This window comes from Muscardinus avellanarius (assembly GCF_963383645.1).
Source record: "Muscardinus avellanarius genome assembly, chromosome: 2".
NCBI lineage: Eukaryota > Metazoa > Chordata > Mammalia > Rodentia > Gliridae > Muscardinus > Muscardinus avellanarius.
Genome location: NC_137787.1, coordinates 5,487,360 through 5,503,142, shown reverse-complemented (window position 1 = coordinate 5,503,142; position 15,783 = coordinate 5,487,360).

Here is a 15,783-nt window from a genome sequence, read left to right as displayed (position 1 = left end):
GGTTCGAAGCCAGCCGTGCTGGCTTAAGAGATCCTGTTTCCAAATAAAAATAATATAAAATAGGTCTGGGAGTGTAGCTCTGAGGTACAAGGGCTTCCAGGAACCCCAGTACCACCAAAAACAAACAAACAAACAAAAACACAAAAAACAATACAGCTGTGGAAAAATATATTAACTGACGGAAAAGCAGGGACCTTAATCAAACTACCTCTATCTCACTTAAGAATGAGAAAGTAAGCACAGACAGGCTCAGGAAGGGGCCAGCTTATCAGTGCAAATGAGCCTCATGGAAGCCTTATATTCAAAACATTGCGACATCACTGGGCGTGGAGGCACAAGCTTGGGATCTTAGTACCTGGGAGGCTGAGACCAGAGGATCACGGGTTCAGTGGCCAGCCTCAGTTACTTAGTGAGGCTCTCTGCAACCTAGTGAGACCTTGTTTCAAAATAAAGAATAAAAAAAATAGGGCTGGGGGTGTAGCTTGGAGGTAGAATGCCCCTGAGTTCAATCCCCAGCACCACACAAAAAATAAAAAAATAAAAAAGCTGGCATGGTGGCACACGCTTGTCATCCCAGCATTTTGGAGGCTGAGATGGGAGGATCGTGGTTCACGTACAGCCTCAGCTACTTAGTGAGGCCCTTTGCAGTTCAGTGAGATCCTGTTTCAAAATAAAGAATGAAAAATAGAGCTGGGGGGGTGTGGCTTGGAGGTAGAATGTCCCTGGGTTCCATCCCCAGTAACGCAAAATAAATAAATAAATAAATAAATAAATAAATAAAACATTTCAATACAACAAAGGTAATGGAAAATAAATTCTCTAAGGTTTATTATGTACCTTCACAAACATATTAAAGTCAATCACCAAGTTAAACATGAGAAGGAGGGAGGGGGAGAGAATGGGGCGGGAATTGGGTAAGGGCTAATTGGGTGATGTGCGCATGTATGTCTCTGCCATCTTGTACTCCATTAAGATGGATGACTCCAATGCACCAATAAAAATGAAAACACACACACACACACACACACACACACACACACACTCTTAAAAAAAACACTAGCAGGTGACAGGTTACATAACAGGACACCCTTGCCTCCAGCCAGGCCTAAGAACTCTTTGGCTCTGCAGAATCTGATATGGCTGTAGAGGTAAGAGCAGAAAAAAAGGAAGGAAGGAAGGAAGGAAGGAAGGAAGGAAGGAAGGAAGGAAGGAGAAAGAAAGAAGGAAAGAAAAAGGAAGAAAGTTGAGAGGTTAAGCTGACTTACAGGAGACAGCAGAAAAGACAGCTGGGCAGGGACTGGAAAGGGCTCCGGGTTTCTAGAGCAGAGGAATGCCCAGGTTCTCGGAGCAATGGCAGTACAACAGGATAATATCACAGCTCCCCAGATGCAGCACAAGGAAATAAACCTGGCGAAGGCTCTCGTTTTCTATGAAAAAACAAACATGAACCTCTGCTTAAAAGAGAAGTCACACTAACATTAAGAAGTCGCCAAGCCTGGGGAAGGAGCCGGGCGCAGTGAACAGCCAGAGAAACGTCTGCGAGCTTCCTGGACGGCAGATTCCGGGCGGGAGGGTGCGGAGCTGCTCCCTGCAAGGCCTCCTTCGCCTTCCTGCCTCTGCCCTTACTGTCTCCGCTTCCTTTTCTGTCCTGGGCTACTGAGCCACTGAAGAAATAAAGGAACTCTCTGACAAATAAAACCATTGAGGCCAAATTGGCTGTTAATATCTATAAACAGCACTATCTATAGCTAGAAGCGCATCGTACAAGCCAAGTGTGATGGCACATGCTTGTAATCCCAGCATTTGGGAGGCTGAGACAGGAGGCTCAGGGTTCGAGGACAGCCTTAGTTACCTATGAGGTCCTTTGTAACTCAGTGAGACCCTGTTTATTTTGAGACCCTGTTTCAAAATAAAGAATAAAAAATAAGGCTGGGGGTGTACCTCAGAGGTAGAATTTCCCTGGGTTGCAAAAAAAGTAAAGAAGAGAAAGAAAAGAAAAGGAAAGAAAGAAAGAAAGAGCATAAAACAAACACTGATATACAAAGGGAAATTAATTAAAGCAAAATTAAAGAGAGAAATCCAAAGGGAAGGAAGCCCGTCCTCGGGCAGCAGAATGTCCATAGTCACGCACTCTGGGGATATATCTGAGAGACGCATTGTCATGGCCAGGCGATCTCGTCCCGTGTGACCGTGGAGGAGTGGACTCCACAAGCCTCTGTGGTGTGGCTTGCAGCACGACCAGCCGCGCAGTGGAGACCATCATCTGTGCGACCCGCCGATCGCCTGTATCCACATCCCTGCCCAGCGCTGGTGTTATTCTGTTTGGCCACAGTGATGAGACTGAAGTGGTGTCTTACTGTGGCTCCTCATCGTCCTAGGTTCCTCAGCACCAAAATAAATTATACCAATAAGCTACAATAAAGGGCGGGGCTGGGACACGTCCGCCTCCTGTGTCAGGCCACTGGTGCTGGCCGGAGTTGGATGCCCATTGTACTAGAGAAACCGGAGGCGAAGTCCCAGCTGTGGGCTTCTCCCACATTTCGCGTGTTGGAACCATCCCCAAAATCACGTGCTCACGGTGTTTGCCGGTGAGACCTTTGGGAGGCGATCACCTCATGGGAAATCTGCCCTCACGAATGGGTTAATCCTCTGAGGAATAAAGACTCGTGTGCAGCTAGGGCGTGGCTTTGTGGCAGAAACAGCCCTCTCTGGATGCTGGCTCCCACTCCCCACCTGACCATCCCTGGGGTTGCCACGATGCATCTCAAAGGGACAGAGAAAGGATTTATCGTCGCAAGTATCTTTCTTTGTGTGTGTGTGTGGTACTGAGGGTGGAACCCAGAGGCTTTCTACCTCTGGGCTATACTCCCAGACTTTTTTTCTATTTTATTTGCAAACAGGGTCTCACTAAGTTGCCTCACTAAGTAGCTGAGGCTGGCTTCGAACCTGAGCGATCCTCCTGTTTCAGCCTCCCAAGCGCGGGGATTACAAGCGTGCGCCACCACGCCCGGCTATCATTGCAAGTTTCTAAAGTACGCATTCACAGAAGAGAGAGGGCCAGGCTGGCATGGAGCTTCCAGCTGGAACAAACAGCACTTTCTTTTGTCCATACCGAGCTTTTTCAGGCAGGCTCCATGGGCTGGTGCCATCATCCTTGGGGCGTGGCTGGGAGCTGATGGAAGCTGTGTGGTGTTTGTTGGGGTGCCCCCTGCCCCCAGTGTAGAGGTGGATGAAGGCACTGGGATGGGTGGCTGCCGAGAGGAGGCAGGCCTGGCTAGTTTCTCCAGAAGAGTCTAGTCCTGCGTCACCCCGACCTACCGTCCAGGTCTATCCCACTTCCTCTTTGTATGTGCCTTGTATGTCAGTGAGGGCCAGTATTTTTAATTTTTATGCTTTTATTGGTGCATTGCAGTTACACATCATAGTGAGATTGGAAGGGTGCAAATACAGGTGCATAGCGCTTGGTGAGCCTCCCTCCAGACCCAGCCCCTCCCGCCCTCCTCCAACGTCTTAGTGAGGCTGGCAGTGATGCTTCCAGGTGTGGACATAATTTTATTTGGACTATTTCCTTCCTCAGCCCTCGTTTTCCCCACCCTATCTTCCTCCCCAAACCCGTTCTGTTATTCCACCCGTCTCTCTCTTCATTCGACTCCAGTCTCCTTTGCTTTCTGCTCTCTCTCGAGCTTTCACACGTGAGAGAAACACGCGGCCCTTTCCTCGGGGAGACTGGCTGGCCCCACGTAGCGTCCTATTCTCCCGTTACAACCACTTCCTGCAAATGACATAATTTGGTTTGCTTTGTCGGCCAGTGCTTCTGTAAACAGTGGACACCCTGTTTTGATCTCGGTTTAAAGCCAATATGACTGAAGTTTCTCTCTTAAATAAGTTGTTTGCTACAGGTTATGAATTTCTCTATATTTCCTAGTTTCCTTTTCTCTTTCATAAAACCAGCTTTTGGTACCCTTGATCCTATTTTTACTGTGTTTCATTAGTGTTGACGCTATTTTTATTATTCTACTCCTTCTTATTTTTGCTTGACCTGGTGTTCTTTTTCCAAGTTTCTAGGTATTTAACATTTGTTTACAGTCTTTTTCCCCCCAGTGAATATAATTCTACTTTTCCCCATAAGTCCTGATTTCCCTGGTTGCCAACAACGTCGGTTCACAGTTTCCACTATGAGTCAGAACTAAGTTATGTCATTACATTAAAAATGCTTACCTTTAAGTCCAGTCTTTATTTGGAAACATATTGTTTGTTTTTCAGCCACAGGGTTTTTCTTACGTTTTGTTTCTTACTTCAAAATGTATTGCATTATAAAAAATTATTCAGGATTTTTTTTGGTCTAATGGAAGGCCAATGTTTTGTGTATCTTTTATGGAGCCTTGAGACTAATGTGTATTTGCTAATGTTGGAGAAAGATTTCAAGCTTTAATAATTGTGTCACTCAGCTCTTTAATTAGATTTGACTAATGCATTTATATTTACTCCCAAATCTATTATACTCCTTATTGTAATGAAGCAATTTACATATAAAGAAAACAAGTGAAATGTTATTATTAATTAGTTTTCCAGTGAAATCAATGATAGTTCCTTTAGGAAAACAAACTAAAATTGATTTGCTTTAAAATGTATGTGGGATTTAGTGATGGGGTGTTAGATAATTGTAAAGCTGGGGAGAAAATATCAAATGTAGAAAGGTTCTGCAATTAGATTTTTTTACTTTTTTTTTTTTTTTTGCAGGTTTGGGGATGGAACCCAGAGGCATTTGGCCTCTGAGCTATACCCCCTGCCCTGATTTTTATTCTTTAGTTTGAAACAGGGTCTCACTAAGTTGCTGAGGCTGTCCGCGAACCATGATCCTCCTGTCTCAGCTCCCGAATGCTGGGATTACAATTGTGCACCACCACGCCCGGCTGCAATTAGATCTTTATGGGCTTGCTTGGCTTTACAAAAAGCAAACGATAGATCATAAAGAATGCATCCTGGGTGTGGTTTGCAATTGAAAATGACTCAGAATTTCAGTCAATGGCAGGGCACTGCATTAAAAGCTGGTCCATTTTAATTCATTATAGGCTTTAAACTAAAATAAAACATTTAAAGTATATATACTTATGTATTTTAAAAATAATTTCCACTTTTACTTTCTTGATTACCCAGCCGATTAACTATGTTAACTGCTTAGATAAAAGGGCATTTACCACATGTCTGTGACTTATTAGTTTATCTATGAAATGATGGCTAACATTCTAAAATATCAACAGTGTCCCTAGCTCTGGAAAATGATTGTACATCATTATCTTCTTGCAGCTTTTATCTGTTTGATGAAATTTTAGGATAAATTTGTGTTATTTTTATAATCAGAGAAGAATATTTTTAATAAATAAAATAAGAAATACTCATAAAATTGGAAACAGGATGAGGAACGATAGGCAAGGCTGTAATAACTTGCAGGACCTCGCAGGTCTCAAAGCATGCTGCTCTGTCTTTAGGGCCTTTCCAGAAGGTCTCTCTGTGTCTTTGTAACAGATGCAGAAACAGGATCTGAAAATCTGGTGCTAGCCCAAGGCCACTATCTGGCTCTTCATTACTCCACAGGAAGCCCCCGCAACAAGAGTTTATTATTATCTACCAACAGTTTATTCTTTCTCGTGGCCCTGAGACCCACGGGGCTCAGCTGGACAGTTCTCTGTGGGCCCCGGCCATAGATGCTGTCAAATGGCGCTGAGCCTGTGGCCACCTACGGATCCACCAGGCTGGTCCTCAAGATGGCGCACTCAGGAGTTGGTGCTGCCTGCACACTGGAACTTGACCACACGTTCTACACGTGTTCATGTGAGGTTTCTCAGCTTACAGGCTGGTTTCTTTTTTTCTTTTTCTTTTCTTTTCCTTTTCTTTTTTTCTTTTTTTTTTTTTCCTTCCTGGAAACCCTTCTACCTCTGGGCTACACTCCCAGACCTATTTTATATTTTTATTTGGAAACAGGGTCTCCTAAACCAGCGAGTCTGGCTCGGAACCTGCGCGATCCTCTCTGTCTCCGCCTCCCAAGCGCAGGGATTACAAGCGTGCACCACCACGCCCGGCCCACAGGTTGGTTTCTTAGAGGGGTCAACCAATGCTGAGCCCACAAGAGTTCTGAGCAAAAGTTACATCTTCTGAGGGGTCCCAAACCTCTGGAGCACCAATTCCAGCACATTCTATTGGCCAAGGGGTTATTAAGACCAGCCTAAGTTTCAGGGAAGGGGCTGAGACACTCTTCCTCCATCACAACCCAGAATTGCTCATGGAATGAGACCTGGTTGCAGCTGTTTTGGAAAAGATGGTCGGCCATAGTTCACAGTCCACAGTCACAGCGATAAATATGGCCCAGAACAGCATGCCATTGGTGTTTTTCCACATCTCAATGAGATCTGCAGGCACAAATTGCATTATTGTATTTGGTAATTAACAATAAAGAATATTTGAGGGCAATTACATTATTAAGGTTACATTAGGACCGCTGCTTTAAAGTTCTAAATCTAACTGGGGTTGACTAGGGCTTTGGATAGGCCTGTTTCTTAACAAGGGCTTCAGAGGGACAATTAATTCACAGCTCATCTATTTTCCTAAATGATCAATTAGTGTGCTTGGGCTCCTGATTGATTCTTGGTGATAGAGCTGTTTTCCTGGGTATAAAAATAAGACTAAGTTACGGCTTTCTATATTAAAGCTATGACTTGCTCAAGCACCTTCCTGCCCCCAGGATATTGAAAACACATCATCACCGAGTGGAGTTTACAACCACCTCCATTTCCCCCAGAGCCTGCTGGGTTGTTTTTTCCTCATCCATCTCTTCTGTTTCCCTAGATATAACTTCCTGGAGAGGAAGCGTGAAGGGAATCTTCCTTGGAAGATTCTAGAAGGCTGGATGATGGGATGTCAAAGAACACGCATGACCTTTACTCAGTACGGCACATGCCTCAAATCCCTGAGGGCTTTTTACCCCAGTATACCAAAATAAATAAATAAATAAACTTAAGAAACAAAATAAAGAGATCTGGCTCTGAAAAATAAGGAGTCTATTTGGCTCCGTTCCTCCCAGGCCTTCACATAATCAGCACTTTTAACTGGCACAGCCAGACTCTCGTCACAGATTGCACCAGTCATAAACAGCATCCTTATCTGTCACCTTCGTGAGGCTTCGGGGTGATGTTCTGTATTTGTCCTGTGTGTGGCTGTCGTCATAGTTACTGGACCCCTGTGCTCCTCACTGTCCTTAGAATTAGAATTTCATGGTGGCCTACATTCAAACCGTGCTTGAGAAATAGTTGGGGGACTTGTTTTTTCCCAACTGTGGTGTGGCAAGCTGTTCTGAAGCTGGTCTACCGAGGGCAGCACCCGTTCTTCTCCCTGACCAGCTCTGTCCCGCTCTTCCAGAGTCCACGGACAGCTCAGCAATCTCTAGACATGCGTGGGAAGCATCTGGAAGCAGTGCTGCCCTGGCTGCCAGGAGGCGGGCCTTCACAAGCACAGAAGTTATGTTGTTGTTTTTTTCTTTTTCTTGGTGGGTGGGTGTAGGGGGGGAAGAGTCATGCAGAGAAACCGAGAATTAGACCAAGAGTAGTGAGGGCCAAAGGAGTCGCAGACGGAGGGCGGACTGTTGGTGGGAAATGATGGCAGTGGAGTGACAGACTGGGCTTCCTGGGGGCCCCGGCTGCTGGGGAGCCCCTGCATTATCCTTGCAGCTCAGGAGCACAGAGTCAAGCCCAAGCTGTGGTCTGGGCTTGGTCAGCAACTGCTCCCCTAGCGGCCGTCCCCAACTTCCGCAACTACATATCTTCTCTAGTTCTTGTTCTCTTTTTATTGTTGCTGTTGGTTAATACCTCCTCCACATCTGGTTTCCCAGAAATCTTCCATCAAAGATGTCTTTCTGCTGGCATTTGTCTGGCTGCAGTCTACTATATCTGCTCGTCGAAAATATTTGTAGCTCTTTTGGAAAATCAAGTCCATTTACAACTTAAGTAACCAAATCCCAAGATATCTAAAGTGTCCTCTAGAAGTGGATTATAAGTGGCTAAATTAACTAGTTCCTGTAGTCAGCTCAGACCCATGGTAGACCATGTTCCTGAGACTCCATTCCTCTGGGGATGAGCTTTGCCATTTGTGACTTGAGCTTTGCTGCAAGAATATAAATGAGGCCACACTGGTGTTCACACCGGGTTCTACCAGCTCCCACTGGCTTCTGAACTGGATCCAAACCCTTTCTGAATATGCCTCTGCCCACATGTTTCCAAGTAAGCCAAGAGATGCTTGTAAAAGCCCCTGAATTAGTTCACATCTGAGCTGTACCATGGCTGCCTGCTCCCTGCAGGGGTAGAATAGACCACCCCCATTGTGTCTAGATATTTCCTCAAGAGAAGGAGGCTATGAAGACAGAAAAACTACCCAGATCCCTTCCAAGTGGGCCTGGAGAAGCATCTCCTTCTAACTCACACTTACGAGCCACTTCTAACTCACTCTTAGGCGAGCACCTTCCAATTCGTGCTTGGATGAACCCCTTCTAGCTCTTAGACAAACCCCTTCAAATTCCCACTTGGGTAAGCCCTCCAGTTCCCACTTGGGTGAGCCCCTCCCAATTCACACTTGGGTGAGATTCTTCCACCAGGCCCACATGGTATCAGAATTGCTGTGTCAACACGGTTGGTGGTTGGTGTCCCTTAACAGCACCCAGCTGGCCCGGAGCCAGCCTCCGGAATGGCAACTCAGACCTTCAGTGCCCACAACTGCAGACTCCTCTCTTGCTTGGGATGGGTTTCCTCCAAGGCTCTCTGGGATCCTTTTCTTCAATTTTTCCCATTAGGGGCATCCCAATCTCTATCTCAATATTTCTGAGCTTGCAGTAGTGAGTGCCAGCCCCTCTCTCCCTGGAAATAATCCTCTCTTATGAAGATAGAACATCCCTCCTGTAGCATCTAAGCTCTAAATTCATGATGCCTGGCCCAGGAGGCAGAAGGCAACACCGGCTGTGAGTCCCCTCAAGTGCTCTGTACCTGAGAGTACAGCAATTCCAGCAATGCTAATCCCTCAACAGGAGGGTGAAGGGGTCTAGCCAGCAGAGGTGAGCGGTACTGCTCTGCCAACTCAATCTGTTGATGATTTCTCTGGGGAAATGATGCCCCCAGAGACTATGAAAATGGGTAGTCTTTACTTGGTGCTCCCAGAATATGAGTACCTCCTTCTCCACAGTGCAAACTTATTTTTATCATAATTATTAAGGCAATGATATTAATGTCCAGAAAAGAAGCATAACAAGAGAAAATGTTCCTTGCCTGAATTTTCATAGACAATCATAACAATAGAAAAACCATGTAAACAAAAATAAAGTGAAAATTAAGGTACAAAAAAGAAGCCCACTTTTTCTTTTCGATGTCTTAAAAATCTATGTGATGGTTCAAACTTCAATCGTGGTTTGACATAATATTTCAAATAAACGATTGCTATTAAAGATTGGCTATTAAAGCTCAATCTTCTACAGCAGCTGGGTTAGGCAGCCGCTAAATCCTGCCATATTTGTTAGTTTTTTCAATTCACTCTTTCATTTTAGAAAAATTGACAAGGATGGGAAAATACATTTCAGTATCAAGCCACTATTCAAATCCATCCAATAGCCGGGCGTGGTGGCGCACGCTTGTAATCCCTGCGCTTGGGAGGCTGAGACAGAAGAATTGCACAGGTTCGAAGCCAGCCTCAGCTATTTAGTGAGGCTCTCAGAAACTTAGTAAGACCCTGTTTCCAAATAAAATATAAAAAAGGTCAGTGAGTATAGCCCGGAGGTAGAAAGCCTCTGAGTTCCACTCCCAGTACCACCAAAAAACCAAACCAAACAAACAAACAAAAAAACAAATCCATCCAATATTTGCTATATAAACTGAAACAAGCACTTGCCAAATAAAAATATGATCAAAGGTGGCATGATCTCTGTGTTGTAAATTTTAAACAAAAATGAAAACCATGAGTGGGCAACAGCTCAAGAGAGGGGGCAGAACTGGACTCCTGGCCTTTGGTGACCCAGATTTGAAAATATGAGCTGCACCAGTGGCCTAGGAAGATTCCTCCGGGTAAGAGGCACTTCTCCAAATTAACTTCTTTGCACAGTACCATATTTAGTGAAGTCTGAGAAATGTTAAATGTACCCATTTGAGGCTTATATAAATATTAGCAAAACAATAACCACAGCAATTGTTTTTTGTCTGAGACCAAAAACAGGATCCTTTCTCATGTAGAGTATTTTTATCATGGGCATTGTTTAAAACTGCTGGCACATGTTGATCATAAAATGAGGTTCAACTCGGAGTTGCTTTGATTATTCTTTTACAACTTACCTCAGACAATGGCCCCTCCTGCATTCAAAGCACATCCTCCCTGGGTCTTGAGAGTAGAGCCTGGAACAGTTTGTTGGAACAAATAAACCATGAGCACCCTGCAGGAGCTGGCCCTTCCTCAGGGAAACCATTTCTTTTTCTGAATACTAAAATCTAAAAAATTCTTCCAAAACCGTGTGTGTGTGTGTGTGTGTGTGTGTGTGTGTGTGTGTGTATGTGTTTACTGGGTATGAACTCAGGGACATTCTACCTCTGAGCTACACCTCCAACCCTTTTTATTTTATTATTTTCTTTTATTTATTTGTTTGTTTTTGTGGTACTGGAATTGAAACCAGGGACATCCTACCTCTGAGCTATATGCCCAGCCCTTTTTATTTTTGGAACAGACTCTTAATTAGTTGCTGAGGATTTCACCAAGTTGCTGCAGCTGGCCACGAACCTATAATCCTCCTGTCTCAGCCTCCCAGATACTGAAACTACAAGTGTATGCCAACACATCTGGCTTTATTTTTTATTTTCAAACAGTAGCTTGTTAAGTTACGCCACATGTTGGCCTTGAATTTGCAATCCTTTTGTTTCAGTCTCCCAAACCCAGAGATGAAGCCAAGGCCACCTGCCCCACTGCGGTTACCTTGGCTCCCGGCATCAACCTAGGGGTCCAGGAATGAGGAGTCTCTGTGACAGGTCTTCAGAAGGGGTTTGGGGCAGCGAGGGTGTGAGGTCTGCAGAATGACCAAGACGCCTGTGGCTGCACTGAACTGCTGTCCCCTCTCCCTCCCCAGCCCAGGCCAGATGTCCACTCCCTTCTGAAACCTCCACACCGTCACCCCCACAGTCTTTCCAACTTCCCCAAATCCCCAGAGAAAAATTAGCCTAATAACTAGCAATCATAAGTTGCATATTGAACTTCTTTGAGAAAAAAAAAATGCCAAACATACAATGGATTAAATTGTTCTAATTTGGGAGACAGGGAAATAAACTAAGTTTTTTTTCAAACTTGTTTTTTAATGGGCCAAGTTATTGTTTTCCAAAAATAGCACTTGAGTCCTGTGGTAAACAGAATCCAGAGTAAGCATGCCTAACTCAAAAGGCTCTAAAAGCCTAGAGAGCATCTCCAGGAGACCACAGGTGGAAAATTCCACATCATGAAACTCTGTGTTTTGCACAAAATTATTGTAAAATATCGTATAAAGTTAACTTTGGGCTATGCAGATAAGTTCAGGAAACACCAGTACATGGAATCTGAAGGAGGGAGGTGCCTGGTCATAGAGACGGACAGGTGGGTCCACTTGACCATGTAACTCAGAGGAAAGAAGGTTTATTTTCTTATGATATCGGGCTCAGTCTATGTGCGGCTGGGGACCTTGGATCTCAGAGATGGTGGCAGAACACGGAGAGAGGGAGAGCACGTGGGCTGCGCTCCTCATATCATGGAGGCTGGAAGCAAGAGAGAACAGGGAAAGGAGGAGCCATTTATATAATCTCGGGGCTGCACTCCAGGGACCCACCTGTGGCCACATCCTACTGCCCGGGGTCTCCACCCACATACACCTCTTCCAGTGGATCTATTTGCTGCTGGGATTACAACCCGCATGACTCAATTACGGCAGCTCCAAACATTAATAAATAAATGCGCTCTTTAGTGCACATTTTATGTCTAATTATAACAGGATGGATGCATTCTTAGGCTGCAGCAAGATAGAAGGATCCCCGCACTGAGGCAGGAGGAAGGGGTTCACGTGCTGGGCCAGGCAAAGATGGTTGTAGCCAACTGGAAGGTAGAGGGCCTTTCACAAAAATTATTAATAAGCCAAAGATCAACTAAGCCATCAAAATCTGTCACAAAATACTCAACTGTTTTAATGATTTTGTTTGTCCTGCAGGGTTTGGAAAGCATGCCAGGATCACCAGAGGGGCAAAACGGTGATTATGACCAAAGATGCCTGGAGTCCTAAGCTGGGTCCCTACAAAGGTGTGTATGAAGCAGCGATACATTTTGTACTTAGATTTTTTTTTTTTTTTTGCGGTACTGGGGATGGAACCCAGAAGCATTCTACCTCCAAGCTACATCCCAACCCTGTTTTTAGTCTTTATTTTTGAAACAGGGTCTCACTGAGTTGCAAAGGACCTCACTAAGTAGTGGCTGAGGCTGTCCACGAACCCAGATCCTCCTGTCTCAGCCTCCCATGCTGGGATTGCAGGTGTGCTAGACTAGAATTTTTGTGCCAAGATATCTCGTTATGGATATGTAAATACTCCAGTATCTGAAATACGAACACTTGTGATCCCAAGCATTTCAGATAAGAGATACTCAACCTGTAAGAGCCAACCCCTGTGAAGATGCCCACATCCTACACCCCAGAGCCCGTGACCAAGGCCAAGGGTGTCCAGCATCAGGAGCTCAGGCTGACTGTGGAGGGTTGGAAGCCCAGACACAGAGGTGTAGACTTCAGGGACCTCAGCTGCCCCTGAGTGTCCTCAGGAGCCCTGGGTCCTTCAACCTGGGGCCCAACGGGCGAGCTGGGCAGAGGCCCTGACCAGTGTCTGGAGAGGGGCATGTTCTCCACAGGTGGCCGCAAGCATGATGCACCAGAGGCTGGGGCTGCCGGGGACCCTTGATCCACACAAAGTCCCAGGATCAGAATATTTTATACTAATATAAGAGTTTGCCTCAATTCACCCTCATTTTAAAAATTAATAAGGACAAAAAGACATGTTTCATTTTCTTTTCTTTTCTTTCTTTCTTTTTCTTGTGTGTGTGTGTGTGTGAGTGTGTGAGAGAGAGAGAGAGAGAGAGAGAGAGAGAGACAGAGACAGAGACAGAGACAGAGACAGAAAGAGAGAACAGGGTTTGAACCCAAGTCAGTCTACCTCTGAACTATACCCCCAGCCCTATTTTATTTTATTTTGAAATGGGGTCCCACTAAGTTACTGCATACCAGCTTCAAACCTTTGATCCTCCTGTCTCAGCCTCCCAAGCACTGGGATGACAGGTAAGCGCCACCACCCCTGGCTACACTTAATTTTCTGGGGTAGCAAACTACCACAAACTTAGTGGCCTAAAGCAACACAGACTTATCATCTTTTTATTTTTTAGACCCAGGAACATTCTACCTCTAAATTCTACCCCAGCCCTTTTATTATTTTATTTTGAAATAGGGTCTCCCAAAATTGCTGAGACTGGCCTCAAACCTTAGATCCCCCTGTCTCGGTCTCCCAAGCACTGGGATTACAGGTATGCGCCACGCTTACAATTCTGGAAGTCAAAGCATGACATTAATGTGTCCAAAATCTAAATTCAAAGCGTTGGCAGAACTGTGTTTCTTTTGGAAGCTCAATACTCCTGTCTCTAGCATTTCTTGGTTACTTGAATTCCTATGCTCCACCCTACTTCCTCCATTCTAGCACCCTCACTACCTGGGCTCCTCCCACTCCGGCCCCCGGCCTCCCTGTGATGACATTGGGCCCACACAGATATCTGCCCATCCACAGCCTCACCATAATCATATTGGCAAAGCCCAGAGTCTAAGACAGTTAGAAATTGAGATTCAGGGATTCAGATGTGGGACTTTGGGGGCGGGGGGAGAATGCTGCTCTTCTGCCTGGGACTGGGCTCTTGTCACTCTTTAAAAATAGCTTTAAAAAAGATGAAATTTGGCCTGCTCGTTTCTCTATTTTCTAAATTAGAATGATTTGTTTTAGTTTATGTTCAAAGTCCCAAAGAAATTCAATATGTAATTAATAATTGCTGGTTATTAAACAAATTTATCATTTGGAACTGGGCTGCAATTATTCATTGAACTAAAAGATTGTGCATTCACTTACTATTTTTACTTGGGTTGTTTATAGATAGTAAAGATGATTTTAGGCCATTTACAAACTTGAAATAAAATGAATAAAATTAAAACCCAAATGACAAGTCGGGTCCCTCCCCCCTTCCCCACAGGAGGTGGAACCCTGGAGGAGGAAGAGACTCTGCTAGGCAGGCAGGCAGGCAGGATCACAAGGCAGGCAATATCACGGGAGAAGTGGCATTCCCATGCGTAGTCCCACCCTTAAGATGTATACCTTAAAAAGAGAGGCATTTTCCCTCTAGCCTCGGATGAGCCCGCAGGTCTTCAGGACTGTCCAGCCCCCATCCCCAAGAGGACCGCATTAAACTGGTACCGTGCACTCTGGTCTCTCTTGTGCCTTTACTTACCACGCAAACCTAATATCTGGTGCCAAAAGCGGGACCATTATTTTTTTTATTTTAATCTTCTTCCTCTTCCTCTTCCTCTTCCTCTTCTTCTTCCTCTTCCTCTTCTTCTTCTTCTCATTCTTTTTTCTTTTTTTCTTTTTTTTCCTTTTTTTTTCTTTGTTTTTTTTGGTGGTACTGGGGTTCCTGGAAACCCTTCTACCTCTGGGCTACACTCCCAGACCTAGATTTTTTTTATTTGAAAACAGGGTCTCTTAAGCCAGTGCTGCTGGCTTTGAACCTGTGCGATCCTCCTGTTTCTGCCTCCCAAGTGCGGGGATTATAAGCGTGTGCCACCACGCCCAGATCTTCTTTTTTTTTAAATTCCCTGCCATCACTGCTACCGTGGCGTGCTCTGTGCGGCCTTGGCGGCTAGGATCGCGGATCCGCGGGGATTGCACCTGCCCTGCCCGCCGCTTTTTCACTGAACTGCCGCCACCAACAAACTGCCATTGCTGCCCTGTGCCCGCCTGGACTGGGGACTGGGAGCCACCCTTTTCCAGCCCGCATCCCGTGGCTGGGGCTTCGTGCAGCTCCACCTAGGCCCGACTTTCAGCCAACCTGGACAAGTGCCCAGGTTCCTTTCTGCGTACCCTCTGCCTGCGCTTCCTCCGGCCCGGCGGTCTGGCCTTCCCGGATTCTGGAACTCTCGCCCAACCCGGCCCGCACTCTGCACACTCTGGCCCTCCCTCCCGCCCAGTCAGACCCCGGGGGGTGGGGAGGGTGCACGCCACGTGGCCTGGCCTCAGCTTCTGGTGGACGCCTGGCAGCCATTTTGTTTTTTGTTTTTTGTTTTTCTTGGTACCGCAGACCCGTTAACCATGCCGTTAACTGGCTACTTGTCCTAGGACAAGCCGGTGGCCATCTTACCTGGCTGCACGCTCACCCTGAGAGCCGGTGGCCACCTTACTCAGCCAGATGCTTGCAGCCATCTAACCCAGTCAGATGTTCGGCCAGAGCCAGCAGACATTTTAGATCCTCCATCTTGACTTGCATCCAGCCCAGAGAGCCAGCCGCCATCTTGGATACCACCTAGCCAAGCCCCAGTGGCCATCTTAAATTTCATCCAGCCCTGATTCCACCCAAGAGCTCCATAGCATGCCCCAGCTCTGCAGCCTCTCAGCGCTTCAGTTCCAGTCAGCACTGGCTGATAACACTACACTGTGGTCAGCTTCCCCTTCCTTGGAC